Raw genomic sequence first — 15,126 nt, 5'->3', positions numbered from 1 at the left:
TGAAGTTTGCGACCACCAAAGTTCTTCGACAGCGATTTCGAGTCAAAGACATGTTGCAATTTCAGCAACAAAAAAACGCGTCGCGCGACGCATTTCTCTTCGAATCCGGTTCAGAGGCTGTACGAAGTTCGTGATGCGAAACACGAGGAAGAAGTTTTTCTACTTTTACTTGGTCCCGCGAAAGGGGGCTGGGTACCGAGAGCCAGCGACGACGACGTTCCGTTATCGGCGCGGAATCGCGCGAAACGAGCGTGCGTGCTCCTCTCTCGGCGCCGATCGTTCCGCGCCGTTTCCAGAATCCCAAGTAGATCCCCTTAACATTCGCCACGCGGATCCGCGAGCAGGTTGCAGGGAAATCTAGTAACGAAATAACGAGTTCTGTTTGCGAAACCAGATGTCGTTCCCGAAGGAAGTCGAGAAAGAAGTCGATCGAAACCCCACAGCGGATAGACACACGATCCAGCCGAGATTGATTCATTAAGAAGCCAGCAAAACAGAAGCGGAACGAATCGGAAATCTACTCAAAATCAATTGCCAAATCAGGCTCAAGGTCCAAATGTGAACGGTGTCGTTAGCGACTCTATCTTTTATCCTGGCAAAACATGAAACTGGCGAAGCGAATTGACCCCTTTTTTTAGGCGAGAAACTGAAGCTTCGTATTAGCTACTCTTCATTAATTTCATACAATCTACAACTATCAAGACCAGAATCCTTTCGATCTTCAAGGATCAGCAACTGAAACGCTGCGAACGGGTTACGCGACGTTTGACGTCGTTTCGCTGGACGTCGCGAGTCGAGCAGTTCCGTTTGCGAAACGAATGACGGTGGATAAAAAAAAAAAAAGAAGGAAAAAACAAAGAAACAGAGAAGGAAAGCTGATTCATGCAGGTGCAAGCACCTTGAAAAATCGTTGTTACGACTCGCAGGGAAAGGCGAGGGCGCGTATTAATTGATAATTTCCTAAGAGCACGTTTCCCTCGACGAGTCTAGTTTCGTTCCGCGATAATTTGACGATTATTTGCGCGAGCGTAGATCGTTGAACACGAAAAACAAGCGATTTACGTAATCCAGCACAGTTCGGCACGGAGGCTCGACTTTTCCACGATTGGCAAAAACATCTGCGTGTAACGTTCGTCTGGAAAGTAATCGATCTCCTATCATCGGATCGTTGCGAGGTTTTTTCCCCTCTTTTTGAATGGAGTACAAGATTTAATGATCGCAAACGTAGCCGAGGAGTGGCTCGGATAAAGATATTACGAACGATAAACGAGCGAAACGAGAAATCGGTGGATCTTTTGTACCCGGATCGAGATCTACCTTGGTTGATGCATAATATGCATTCTGTTAGATCATTAGATTGGGATAATTCAAATCGTTTTATAATAGTACGATGTCGGCGTATTCGTATTTTCTACTACTTAAAAAACTTGCAACGGGGAAACGAATGGATACAATTAACGTAGTCCCTATTCTTAAAAACCAATAATGTTTCAAGATTGTTTAACTATTAAGCTAACGGGACTGACGAGACTATTAATACTATCAAATTATCACATATATTAACCTTTTGCGGTTGCAACCTGAGATATTCCCAGCACCAGGTTGGTAACATGATTGCAACATGATTTGATCAGACTTATTACGTTCGCACTGGATCAATTGTACTAGCACCATCGTTTTATTACAATACACAAATCCGTTTGATCGAACAAATTTCTAGTATCAAAATTATATAAAGCTACAAAGTTTACAAGTCTCGCGTCCACGATAAGAAGCAGAGTAATTCAATTTAAAGGATATTTTGAAAAAGAAAAAAACAAATAGTATAGAAAATAATTGCGTGTACGATTATCAGAGATAAGCAAATCATCTCGGAACCGTGTCGAATATTCGCGTTAATTGCCGGCGAACGTATGAAACGGCGTCACGGTGTAGGTAATTGCATCCTGATCTGTAAGACATGGGAAAACTGGTCGGCCACGGTGTAGAAATTCAATAAGCCTGCTGAGAAAAGCAGAGGAAGAGAGAAAAAAAAAAGGGAGCGAGTAATCCTCGCTAAACGATCCCTCTTATCGGTTACCGTTAAGCCGTTCGCTACAAATTATTACGATTAAGCATAATTATCTCGCTTTTGCTTACTAGCCATTTCCGCGATTTATAGTTACTCGAGATTCCGTAGCCCTTTGCTCTTTAACTGTTTCCACGAGAATTTTTTTCGGAAAAACGCATCCAACGGAGCCGGCACTATCGCGTCGGCGTTTCCGCGTGAACGTTGCGCGCCCGAGAGCTGCACCGGTCGATGTTGCGAAAGGTACAGGACGCACGGATCTATTAATACCGGCTTATCTTTGCTGGTGTGGGTGTTATCAGGGCAGGGCGTGTCGCCAAGAAAGCAGCTAGTAAACCGGCAGCCAGCAACCGGCAACGTGACTGTCTGCCTCTTAGCTAGCATCCGCTTCTATGTCCCTCCTTTTCCTCCTCTCGCATCATCGCGCTCTTTGTTTCTTTCTGCTTTCAGCTCGAAAGGCTGCACCCGAAGCGTTCTGACTCTTTGGCGAACCGATACCAGCGCCTTTTCATTTGTTTCGACGATTCAAAAGTGCAAGTGTTGGTCATCGATGACCTCCACGATCCGACCACTTCCATACAATATCATGCTCAGTCAAATACCGTCAGTCATCAAATTTCGCGTCACGCAAACGTCATAAATTCGCCGAGGTAAAGAGAAGAGTAGTGGGTCACGGACCCTGCGATTTCAGTCTCCGTAAACCTCGAAAGGAGAAAAACAATCTAATTTTCATCGGGGCAAACGCTTCGGTAACCGGTTTTCCTGTTTCCTACTCAATAAATACTCGAACACCATCACGAATGTATAAATGTTGAAGATTTGCGCAATGATCATAAACGAGACGATGAAAAACAATGATTATAAGGAAAGTATGAAACTATGGGGGCGAAACGATCCGAGAAAATCAATGTAGATTATTTCGATGGAATATCGTTGGTTATCAGCGATGGTTCGGAAATTATGCGAGCCGATTTTCACACGGTTCGAGGCGGTCTTGGATGCGCGAGCAAAAGAAATTTCACGGCGGAACGGTACACGTACGACGCCAAGATAACCGGATAACAGGCGTTATGTAACGCGTGAATATAATTATGCAGATCAGAGTGGCTGGTGTGTCTCTCTTAACATTTACCTTTAGCCCGGCCTGAATCGCGACGCTTAAGGACAGGTCACGCATGCGAATCCAGCCGGTTCCTAGACGATCACCGCGTCATTCTACATCATTTTCTTGCTATACCATTAGTAGATTAGATTTCTACACCACAGATGCACATTCGTCGAGAAACCGTAAGGGGATCAGAAATAATTAAGAGAAGGAAATAGAATTTTGATTAGTGAAGTGTCTGACTATATACGTCTGTTTCCACTGTGCCAGTCAAAACAGTTCTCTTTGTTCCTGAGAAAGTGGAAGATTTGATTTGGATATAGAAAATTAGTGAAAGTAATAGATAAACAAATGAACAATTGATTGGATTCGGATGTAAAAAATCAATGAAAGTATTAATATGGTGAATCGATTAAAAGACTATTTGTTATAGGATAGATGTATCGCGAAAGTAGAGCACAGAATCTAAATTATTTCAACTAAAATTTCCTTTCGCTCCTCTGCCCTCTCGAATTCCCATCGAGCGAGGAAAAACTTTCGAAAGTGGTTGCAAGTGGTGTTGGCCGTCGAATCATACCGATCAAACGGTTCAGGAAGCGACAGGAGTTGATCGAAGAAACACCGTTCGTTAAAATTCCGTCTATCCAAGCAAAGATTCGCCGATCGCCATTTTCACCTAATCCATACCTAACTCGACCCCCTCTGTACCTAGCGGTAACATTCTACTCTCTTGAACTGGACGAGCTAAAAGAGTCAGGCAAAACCGAGGAAATCGCCGCACGATCGAAGAAATCTCGTTCGTTAAAATTCCGTGTATCGTTGCAAGGGTTCAAAAGGACGCGCACCTTCGACGTCTGTCCTTCTTCACCGCGTTTTCTCGCGTCCATTGTGAACACGCACAATGAGTATCTCTCCACAGGAGCCAATTAAGACCCGAGCCTCTAGTCGACCCAACCGGTCTTTTCGTCGCTGGCCCTTTCGGCAAATTCAACGAGGAAACAGTTATTAATGAGACGTCTTCGCCCCCGCATCTCATTAACAGAGTAGATACAATATTTTCCTTGTGTCCCACTTTGCCGAAATAATGTCCTCATTGAATTATTATATTTCCACAAGTTCGATTGTATAATAAATTCGAAATCTTATTAATGAGGTAATTTGTTTCAAACGTTAGCTCGAACGGTGCATTGATAGATATATCTATTACACGTTTCCCCACGTATCCGTCTTTGATTTATTCAGCATCGATTTATCTTCGGTTCGAACGGTCGTCGCGTGTTTTGTAGTTGTAGAAAATCTTTCTCCTCGGTGGCTTGCATGCGCCCTTCGGGGTGCATCGATTATACCGATACTGTTTAAATCTTGATCCTGGCTGCGGGCGGTGAGCAGCCTCTCTTCCTTGTTTCGTTGCGTCCTAGATTCTAGTTTCCATGCCGAAAGGGACGTTTCGCGGTCGTAATTTTCTCATTGCTCTATCCCGGATCCCACTCGAAGACCGTTTAGCTTTCAATCTTTCACGTTGAAATTTTCGGATCGCGATTGGAAAACGATTCCAGTAGCAGGTGTCCAAAAATTCGAGCTTTCGTAACCGACGTGATCGCGGTCGGATAGACAAAGGATCCGAGGAGGACGGTAAGCGTAGCCTGAGCGGGCAGGGATGTTGCCGATACGGTGACGACTCGTGATTGCCCCAAGAAGGGAAAGGTGTGGCACGGTGCAGTCATGTTGCTGATTTATAAGGCTAAATTCCTTTACTGCTTCACGGCGTGCAATAGTCTATAGTGGGTCGCCGGCTCGAGCAATATAACCCGCCTACACCTAGTCCTAACGCGTGCAATTCGGTTCTAACGTTCCACTAAATTTATCGCTACTTTGCCTTCTTCCGCCTCTCTGCTCCTCCAGCTGCGTAATCCTACTTCCACGATGACGTGAACCACCGTTAACGAACCAGAAACCCTCTCTCTTCTTATCAGGACGAAAATCTTGTTATAGGAACGTTCGAAGGGACAAACGATCTTAAGAAACTAAGGGACGCGCGAGGGGTTAATATCCTCTGAACAATGTTTTTTTCTTTTCCCCGAGTGATACGAGGACAGGCACGATAGAAGCGTATTGAAATTAATTGAACAGACTGGATTGTCCTCTGTTCCGCGTCGTGGATTAAAGGCGAGCGTAAATAACGATAATTGTATCGTGCAGCCTAGTATTACCTTCCTACACTGGTGTCTCTCTTATTGTTAGATCCGGCATTGAGCAAGTCGCGCAACTCGTCTGTTTATCGCGCCTATTTATACAGCCCTTTTAATTAAATTGACGACACATGCGAAGTAATCGATCAGGGTAATTGTGAAACACGCAAACTTCCTACTTACAAACGTACCGATGTTCAACGCGTGAATTAGAATTAATGCAAACATTCGGATAGTTAAAAAATTTTTCAATCCTTTCAACGAATATTACCGTAGTGAAAGGGTTGAACAAATGTTCCTTCGTCTAAACTAAAACCATTCACTTGTGTACGGTATCTCGAACGTATCTTGATATCAATAAAATACACTCGTACCAGCTAGCAAAAGCCAACGAGATATTATTTAATTTTTCTTCTGTCCGATCGAAGGAAAATGAGCAATAAATGTTGTGTTGATCGATAGTCTCACCCTTCGAGCATTGGATCGAAGTGCGTGGCCGCCCATGCGTGCTCATTAAGCTAGGTGAATATTTCCGAACAATGGCGAGTTGGAGATACGAACCGGTGGCCTTGGCGCCTTGCCGATCAACGTTTAGCAAAATAATGAATAGGTAGCAAAGATCTCGCCAAGTTATCCGGCCCGTTCCTCGTGAATAAACCTCAGTCCGTGTACTCTCTCCACCACCTCCTCCTCCTTCTCCTCCTCCTTCTTCTTCGTCTCCATTCTCTGTTGGTTCACTCTCGGTAAGATCTCTGCAAGTAACTGGGGCGGAGTTGTGTTGCATCACCGTGCCACAATACCCATTTGCCTCCCTCCTCGCTCTTTCTCTGTCCCTTTGTCACTTTTCTTTCACCAGCGACACCGATGACAGGACGTCCCGCGTTCTCCGTCGATTCGTCCGATGACGAGGCTGTGCAGCATCCTGTTGCAGTTAACACAATCGGGGTGCTGTTCTTGTCTTCCATTCGAGACACACTCGATCCGACTGGTTTTTGATTTCCGTTTCGAATAGAAAGAGACCTTTTCGAGACGCTAACGAGTACGGAACTTTCACCCTCGATTGGTAGCCGGCCAGTGATAAATGATAACGATTAATAACTCGCCCGGTGGATCCAGGTAGACCCACCTTTCGTATCCAAGAATAATACTGCGAGTATAAAAAAAGAATCACCAGGGACGCGTTACGTAAGATTCTGTCATTACCAATGCGTTTACCCTTTTTATTTTCTTTTTTCCATCGCGTACAGTGAACCTCACCTTAAGGGGCGACCTTAATGTTCGCCGGGATTACGTCACCGAAGGATTAATACGAAGACGATCTTGAGACGAGACGAGAGGGTGACAGGATCTACTAGGGTGGTAATCGATGTGTTCGATTTTACGTGTAACATTAAAACCGAGCGACCTAATTTGCAACGTCACGATCGAAAAAGAAACATAGGCTCTCTGTTCCTCACCACCCACACGCCGTAGCCGTCCTCTTCGTCTGTGACGACACCTTCTCTCCTACGGTTGTATATACGTGCAACCACGCCTTTCTAAGCCCAGGGGCATCCGACCGGATTAGATTCTGGATCGCTTCGAGCTTCTACCGATTGGTTGCCCCGTTTACCCTGGCGAATATCGCGAGGATTACGTGGACGCGTCTGTCTGGTCAACGGGGAAAGTGAGCGTGCTCGGGAGGAAACGCGGTCGGACTGGATTTTTGAACGAAAGCAAAACTCGAGTGTACACATGTGGAGGAAGGAGGATCAAGGCTCGATGGGATTGACGTAAGAGAAATGTGAATCGGATTCAGGATGATGAAGTTAGGGAGGTAGAGGCGACCTTAGAATCACGGGAAGGATCGCGAGGGACGAGAAGGTAAATGGAGTGAAAGTGAGAGCGGGAGGAGAAGGAGATCGTTCGGAAAGGGGAAACGTAAGGAATGATCAATTGGATCGATTGCGTAGACCGATGGGGCAAGATGGATTTAGCACCTGAATTCGCATCTGAACGATTAATGTGGCTAAGGAGGAAACACGCAGGGTAACATATCTGCATTTGCACCGTAACGTGTTGTTAAACTTCGCAAATTAAGAGCATTAATTGAAGAATGTGAAAAGGTTCTCGAACGTTTGCCAGATGATTTATTTTCGAAGTCAGTCTGCCTGTTCGAACTCGGAATTCCATCGTAACTCCTAATGAAGGGAGGCATGTTTCAATTTGTATTGAAACTACCTTATTCTTTATTGATTGAGAGGAAGATAAATAAAGTGATTAGGGCAAATTATATGTTTCAGCAAGGTGATGATGATGCAACCTGACCCAAACCTCTTATACTAGTCATTTCGAATAAAATATTATTTTTCTTACCGCATCAACGATACCAATCAACCTGTTAAATAAGCCAATAAAGAATTTGTTTCGTTTCGACGACGTTCAGGTAGGTACCGGCAAATAAATCCGTGGCTTATTATCGAGCGAAAAGAGCGAGGCCTGGTGCTGGCAGCGGATCCAAGTCATGCGACGGGGGTCGTCGGGGTCAGTACCGATTGGATCGTGCAGTTTCCACGTAGAAAATCGATCCGCGTGCTGCAACTGCAACTGCAGCTTCAACGGGGGCCCTTGGCGAACCGAGGCAGCCTATTACCGTGATCGAACCGGGTCGTAGGCGGCACGACCGACGACTCGACAAAAACCGGGAAACCCATCGGCATCCTCCTCGTGGCCGATCTATCATTTAGACCCGTTTAAACAGGACTGGCTCGATCGTTAATGAATTACCGATGCAGTAATAACGAAACTGATCCGCGGAATCTCTCGCGATTCGAAAGAGGAACGCTCGAGTCACGAAATATCATCTAACGCGGTGAATGAAATAAAAAGGAAAAGAAAAATCGAGGCCAACGATAAGCAAGCCGAAGAATCGACGTCGACGTCGTCACGTGCGGCGGCATATCGTGTCGTCTCGAATTCTGATTTTTGTCGTGGACGTCATCAGCGAGGACATCAAGGTCGCTGAAACCTGCTCCGATTTCCGTGAACCATCCTGTTACTACGGCCTTCTGTTCCTGCGAAACGGCAACCACATCTCGCTTTGATTTCGTTTCTCTTCCAGCTTTCCCCTACTAATCCTCCAGTTTCTCATCCTCCTCGGATCTGGTTCTTCTTTAGAAAACTGTCGCACCGAAGTCCATCATTATACGGCTATTTGCGAGGATCGCGTGTACGCACGAGGAAGGTACCGAAGATACGATCTCCTTTCTGTATCTGTTCGTCGATCGAACCGGTTTCTTTTCATTTTCTGCTTCCTTCGCGGCTCGGTTCCGCGATCGACCGCGAGCATCTTCGGCAAAAAGGCCAACGCGTCCAGCCCTCGTTCCGTTTCACCTGAAGCCTTCGAGATCGCAATGACGCACGATGACAAAGAAATTTTAATAGATGCTTCAGCTATGATTCATTGAAGTAGCAGAAGAACGAGACGAATTTTTAGTAAGCATCAAGTCTTCTTCGCGAAGAAAAACATTCCTCTATCGCCACATTCGTGTCGCCATTGAAGAGAGATTCGAAGAGGACAAAACACGTGACTCGTCATTGTATTCTTTTTTTTTTTTTTTTTTTCGTTTTTTAACAGGATCGTTACGAAGCGTAAACACGCGAACAAGACGAGAGACATGCAAATGACGGTGAACGATGACACGAGGATCGCGAGGCTTTCTACTCCTTCGGGCGTCGAGCGATCGATCCGGACACACGTTTTGTTTTTGCGTCTTCTTGCACAACGCGGCTAGCGATGCTATAATCGTTTGCGATTGTTCGTCGCGCGAGGAAGCGATCGAGCCATCGTCGCCGCGAGCGACAGAAAGAATCAGGAACAAGAAACGTCTGGGCGAATGGAAAAGAATCTCGATTAGCATGATTGATTACTCAATCGTCGAACGAAAGCGAATCGGCCTGTCTCGAGAGTAAAAATTGAAAAACAGTCGCTTCCTGTCTGAGAAATATCTTGAAAGATAACGAAATGAACACGGAACAGAGTGAAATGTTCCAGGTGCAGTTTCGAATTCCGCTCGCGTCTGGAATGGTATCAACGTAATCGGTATTCTAATGTTTCCGAACGTGCTGCCACTGTTGGTCGCCATTGATCTACATTCTAGGGATCAATGATCCACGAAGAATCACTTAAGATTCCGTGGACAGATGGGTTCCGTTACTTCCGCGTAAAGACGAGGAGGAGTCGATGGTGCAGATGGTACGGTATCGAACCACGGATCGGAATTCGTCTGAATCACGTCTGTCAGATCGATCGTTTGCTCCCATCTTCCTCCGGTTCGAATTCCACGATGATGCGCTCCTCTGCGAAGCCATCTCGTTGAAAGATAACCAGGTAGACGTTGAATCGCTTGTACTGTTCGCGATTACGACCTCTTGAAAACTAACGACCGCTTAACGCGCTCGATAACCGGAAGACGTTTCGTTTTCATACCCGCTTCTCGCCTCGTTCTCCTTCACAAGATTCTTTACGAAGAACGGCCAAATCTGCTTAAAAATCGTTACCAACCTCCCATCGATTTACGCGAAAATGATCCATGAATCTTTATTGCGAATCCCTGGATAAGTGAAGCAAACAGGTTTTTCATTATTACTTTTTTTTTCTTGTGGCATTTAAACCGTTCCGTATCGTTCGATCGATGACGCGCTGGTGTTTTGCATCCGACACGTTTATCAGCGAGATCGTTATTGCAGCTTCGTCTTTGACGCACGAACGACCTCGTTGACGGTCACAGATGAATGATTTCGCGAGGATTCGAAGACGAATGACCATCATCGATTACTTCTTAAACGGAAGGGTAACGGAATCGAGTTCGACATGGCTGCAAATCTTTGTCCGATTGAGATCGAGAGGATGAGTACCGATCTACCTTTCATTAGAAAAACAGAAGAGAAAAATGAAAAGAAGAGTCGAGAAAGTCTGCGATGTTTACAAGAGAAGAGGTCTGTTTCACAGTCGAAGAAATGTCATCGGGCAAATGTGAACGGTTTCGGTGGCAACGTTTGGAAATCAAGCAAACGCTGCCGATACGAACCAAGAGAGACGATGTCGATCGTTATCGAAGCTCCTTCTCTTGAAGCCAGGCGTGTCCTTAGGATGGCCTTTCTTATCGCGATAACTCTCGAGGACATCGTCTCTCTCTCGTTGAGCAACGATACTGCGCGACTCCACCCACTCTCATCCGTGATCGGTACTACTACCTCCGGTCTAGACGCCTCTGGCGATCAAGGAGACCCCGATCGATTCGTTTTGTTTCGTTTCGTTCGGATCGACCACGATCGATCTTTCTAGCACGTGTGAGAACACGCACACTTGTTTTGGATCACACGGTGTCTCGATAAAACGGGTTAAGAAGACATTAGAAGATATTATTGAGACTAACCCCTTAAATTCTGTGCCTAGGTGCTCGCGATTGATCAAAATTTACTGACTTTAATTTTCTTTTTTTTTCGGGGTTTAGAATTTGGTTGCGTCGTGGTTTGTATACAAGTTTTTCGAGTTTGTATTCTCGTATGAAACGCAGCAGTGTCGAAACCGATTGAATGTCGCGAAATTCGGTCGGCACGTTCAAAGATCCATCGAAGCGGGTCATTAGCGCGACGATTGCATCGTCGCGATCCTGATAAACGATCCACGCTATTGTCCGAATTGGACAGAGAAAAATGACCGGGCTATTCAATGATTTCGATCACGTGATAACGAACGAGCATCACCGGACATTGGCCAGCCGTACGTTCTCCAGGCTGAAACAAGCTTGCGGTTGGTTTGAATTTTTGCGCGAGCCTGGTAACGGGCTCGAACCAGGACGGACGACTGTATTATAGGATCGGTACGGAATACGCCTTGGGAACGTGTCCTCTTCGCCTTTCAGTACGATCAGGCTACGTGAACATCGGGCGTCTTCTGCTCCCGCATTGCGAAACACCGAGGCGCATCTGCTGGGAGCCCACGCTTTGCTCGCTTTACGCCTTACGTTTACCGATTCTCTCCACACGTACACACACACACACACACATCTATGTATTCTTCCGTTCCCCGTCGTCGTCGTCGTCGAGACGCCGCGCCGGGATGAGCCAAACTCCCGCGACCAGGCAAAGGGTACAATTACGTCACTAGCGTCGGCAGATACACGCGTCACGAAGCGGATTACGTAAAACGCCGATCATAAAGCTCGCGGATGGGAATAGCAAAATTTCGCAAATATAATTTAGTTAGAGATCGGCTGATGGGAGAGACGGATAGATGATACGAATTTAATTGAATTTCAACCACGTTGAGTTATACTTAACAATTAACTTGTTAACGTCTTCGAAACGGAGATGGCTCGTATGTAGATGATTGAAAATAAATTCAATTCATCATGCAGATTCAATCAGCAAAAAAAGCCATCGATTACGAGACTGTTACGAGGATATCATCTCCTTGAGCAAGAGAAATCGACGAGTGCAAAAGAAAAAAAGAAGAAGAAGAGGCGTAATCTCGTTCTCCGATTCGAGGTTAATTCGTCTTCGTGAATTTTTCGAGGAGATGGTCGAGGAGGTCGTAAAGAGTAGCCCTGGGGCAAGGAAAATCGAGCCCAAAAATAAAAGTTGATCGGGAACGGAGGTGCATAGAGGTGCACTCTCGTAGTCTGGTAACGAGAGAGCGTCGGATTCAGCGAGAATGGAGAACGGAGGTTCGAGGTGCACCAACTGAGAGAGAAAAAGAGAAGGATGGATGGAAGGATGGAAGGGTAAGAGAGAAAGAGCTGTGGATAGTGGATGGTCTGTTACACGTGTGCCAGCACGTGTACGTGAGTAGGTTGACTGTCTCTGTGCGCGAGTACGCGCGCGTGCTGAGGGGCCAGTCGCCCTTGCCGAGGAGCCCGAGGCACGGGCGTGGGCCTTTCACTCCTGCCATCCGCATCGTTCCTTAACTATCGGGCCTTAGCTGGCCCACGGCTGTGTACGTGCGTGTCCGTGTCCGTGTGCGACTCGCTATGCGCTCGGATAAATACAATCACTCTTGCGGACCTCGCTCACTTTGCGGACCTCGTTGCGACCCTCCCTGTCACAGTGGCACTCAAATTTCTTCCTTTATTTATATATATATTTTTTAATATATCTGGCTTCAACCCTTAAATTTTCTGCGTTGAATTTCTGTAACCCAAATTTCTAAAAAAAGAACGATACAAGTTGGCGTGGCTGACTCGGTTCTACGAGTGGGACAGTTTGGTAGAGGATGCAATGTTTCCCGGGCAGGTGTGAGAGCAACGTAACTGTCACTATTACAATGGAATCGTGAGAAGTAATTATGCTATACCGGCGCGTTTAACAGGCCTTTACGCAACACTGTGATCCCATCATAAATAGCAATTACCCCGCATTACTCTTGACAAGTTAACGTATCCTGCATTCAACGACGCTCGTTTAACAATCATTAAATCTTCCTTCGACCAACAGAAAAGAAACGCCGATACCTCGACACCTATGTCGCTTCTCGTTAGTCGGTTTGTTGTTTGATGAGTCTCTCCGTCAAACTGTTTCGCGCGTGTAGTAATGGAGCTCGGTAAAAATCAAGTGGTATCGGTCAAATGTAGTATCAATCTGAATTTGAAATGCACCCAGGAAGTTCTATCGCGAGATCAAACCTATGACCGTCGTCTCGTCTGGTTTCAATTAAATCGTATTCGTTTGGTCTAACTAACAATAAGAATCGGTTAACGGTACGCAGCGTGCTCGTCCGACCGATTGTTCACGTCGATCTCCGATACGTTCCATGGCATTGTCGTAAAAGTGGCCACGTTGACAATGGTTCGGTAGGAACGCATTTAACTGTACAGGTTGGCGATCGGTTTTAGCCGATTATCCGTGAACAGCACGATGTGCCGTTCTGTACAACCGGTCCTAAGTCGTCGTCGTCTTCGACGTCGCCGTCGTCGTCGTCGGTGCAAGGAGCAAGCCACGACCGTTAGACCTACGAGGACACACGAGAACGGAGCTGAACCACGCCACGCCATGCCACTCTCTCTCCCCTCTGACAAACAAAGTTAATAAGCAATATCTGGCGGCGTGCACTGCCGTTACCGATAGCACGGGGCACCGTGCCATGCCGCAACATAATGGTGCATGTAACGATCGTGGCGGCCACCGCGCCGCGTTCCCTCCACCAACCATTGCCTTCGTGTATCAGTGGCACGCAAACCGAGGCTTCGTTACGCGTAAATCGCCACGCGGACCAAAGCAGACCGTTCGCGATCAAAGATAAGTGATAGAACGGCACGGCGGGGGGCTGCTTCGATAACCGAACCGCGTTTCACCACTTTTCGTCAGCGTTAAAATAATTATCAATTTTATCTTGAAATACAGTAAATACAGAACGTTCGTCGAAACAGATGGAGACGGTATTCAGGTCGAGTCAGTTTTCGACCGGTCTCCACGGATTTCGGAAGAGTCTGACGAGTTAATGAAGGGATCGAGTACGCGATCGTCTCAAGGACCCGGACACGATCTCCTTTTTTCGACTGGCATCGAAGCGTTGATTTTTCCAACGATCGGAAGGTCTCAGCCCGCCAGAAGACAAGACAGAGGCCACGAATCACCTCAAGGCGACGCGGTTCTTCCTCCACTACCAAAACGAGACTCTGATAAAAACTGCAATCGACTCGCGGTTGCATCCGAACTTGAAGAAAGTCTACTTTTTGTTAATTTAGGTTCTTTAGACGAATAATTAGGACAGGACCGATGAGAAATCGTGGAGCAGTCATAGCGAAAGCGATACACCAACTATGCGCGGCACGCTACTCTAGACTCGAGGCAATCAAACAATTATTTTAATAATGCATTATTACATTGTTCCCTATCACTGTAATTCCGTCTGGAACGGTAATTTCAACGCCGTCGGTGTAACTACTCGACCTCGAAATCAGGCTTCTCCAGAAATCGGAAATAACAATGATACACCCTTAATCAGCTATTAAATCACCACAATTGCTTAAATTTCTAACACTGGGAGCTGAAAAATAATGAATTCTTGCAGATCGTAGGGGGTTTAAGGAGTTCCAGGAATTCATTTTGCGTAATTTCCTGCGGGTGTCAAAAGAAACGAGAAAATCGCTAAAATAGATGAAATTCACAAAAAGTCTAGTAGACTACAGAGTTGTTTCCTGTTGCCATTAGTCATGGAAGATTCGAAGTGCAAGTGAAACTCGTCGAAGAATGGCAACAAGAAGATTGCGGAACTATTCATTTTTATAGATCAGTATATTTGATAATTTCAACGAGTCATTGTATGTTCCCTAACAAAATTCATAAAAGAAACTTTTATGTAAACAGAGATGAATAAATCTTGCAAGAAATAATATCTACAACTTTTTCGGGTAACCCAGTTGGGTCAATTTGAAGAATAAAGAAAGACTTACTCTTTGATGGTCAAACGAGCCGTGTGTTTGCAAAAAATCAGTTGCCAAACTCGTTATAACGTCGCCAAGGGAAACCGGGGACGATCGGCGTCGATAATGACTGATGTTTTGCTGCCGTACGTCATCGCGTTCCTTTAGGAAGTGCATCGGTAGACGGGTGCATCGCCTTGACGGTGGCTCATTTCGTTCGCTTCGGTGCAGCTTCGATTCTCGTCCTTCCCACGATTCCATTTTGTACCACAGAAAAATCGAGGCTGGTCCTTGTGGCGTCTCGAACCCGTCTCATTATCCAGAGCTGCAAAATTGATGGTGTTATAGATTAATATCGAT

The 15,126-nt window shown here is 45.9% G+C and overlaps 1 protein-coding gene across 2 annotated transcripts in view; it reads right to left on the bottom strand.

The window, feature by feature from the left end:
- The window catches only part of LOC117607967 (uncharacterized), a 69,180-nt gene that overhangs the window by 35,527 nt on the left and 18,527 nt on the right, over positions 1-15,126 (bottom strand). For both annotated transcript variants that reach the window (XM_034332302.2, XM_034332303.2), the window contains one exon: positions 14,797-15,091. The gene's annotated coding sequence lies outside the window, so the exon portion shown is untranslated. The remainder of the gene's footprint in view (positions 1-14,796; positions 15,092-15,126) is intronic.

Source organism: Osmia lignaria, chromosome 3 (genome assembly GCF_051020975.1).
Source record: "Osmia lignaria lignaria isolate PbOS001 chromosome 3, iyOsmLign1, whole genome shotgun sequence".
Lineage (NCBI taxonomy): Eukaryota > Metazoa > Arthropoda > Insecta > Hymenoptera > Megachilidae > Osmia > Osmia lignaria.
Note: the sequence above shows the minus strand (reverse complement) of the source record. Positions and strands in the feature narration are given on the sequence as shown.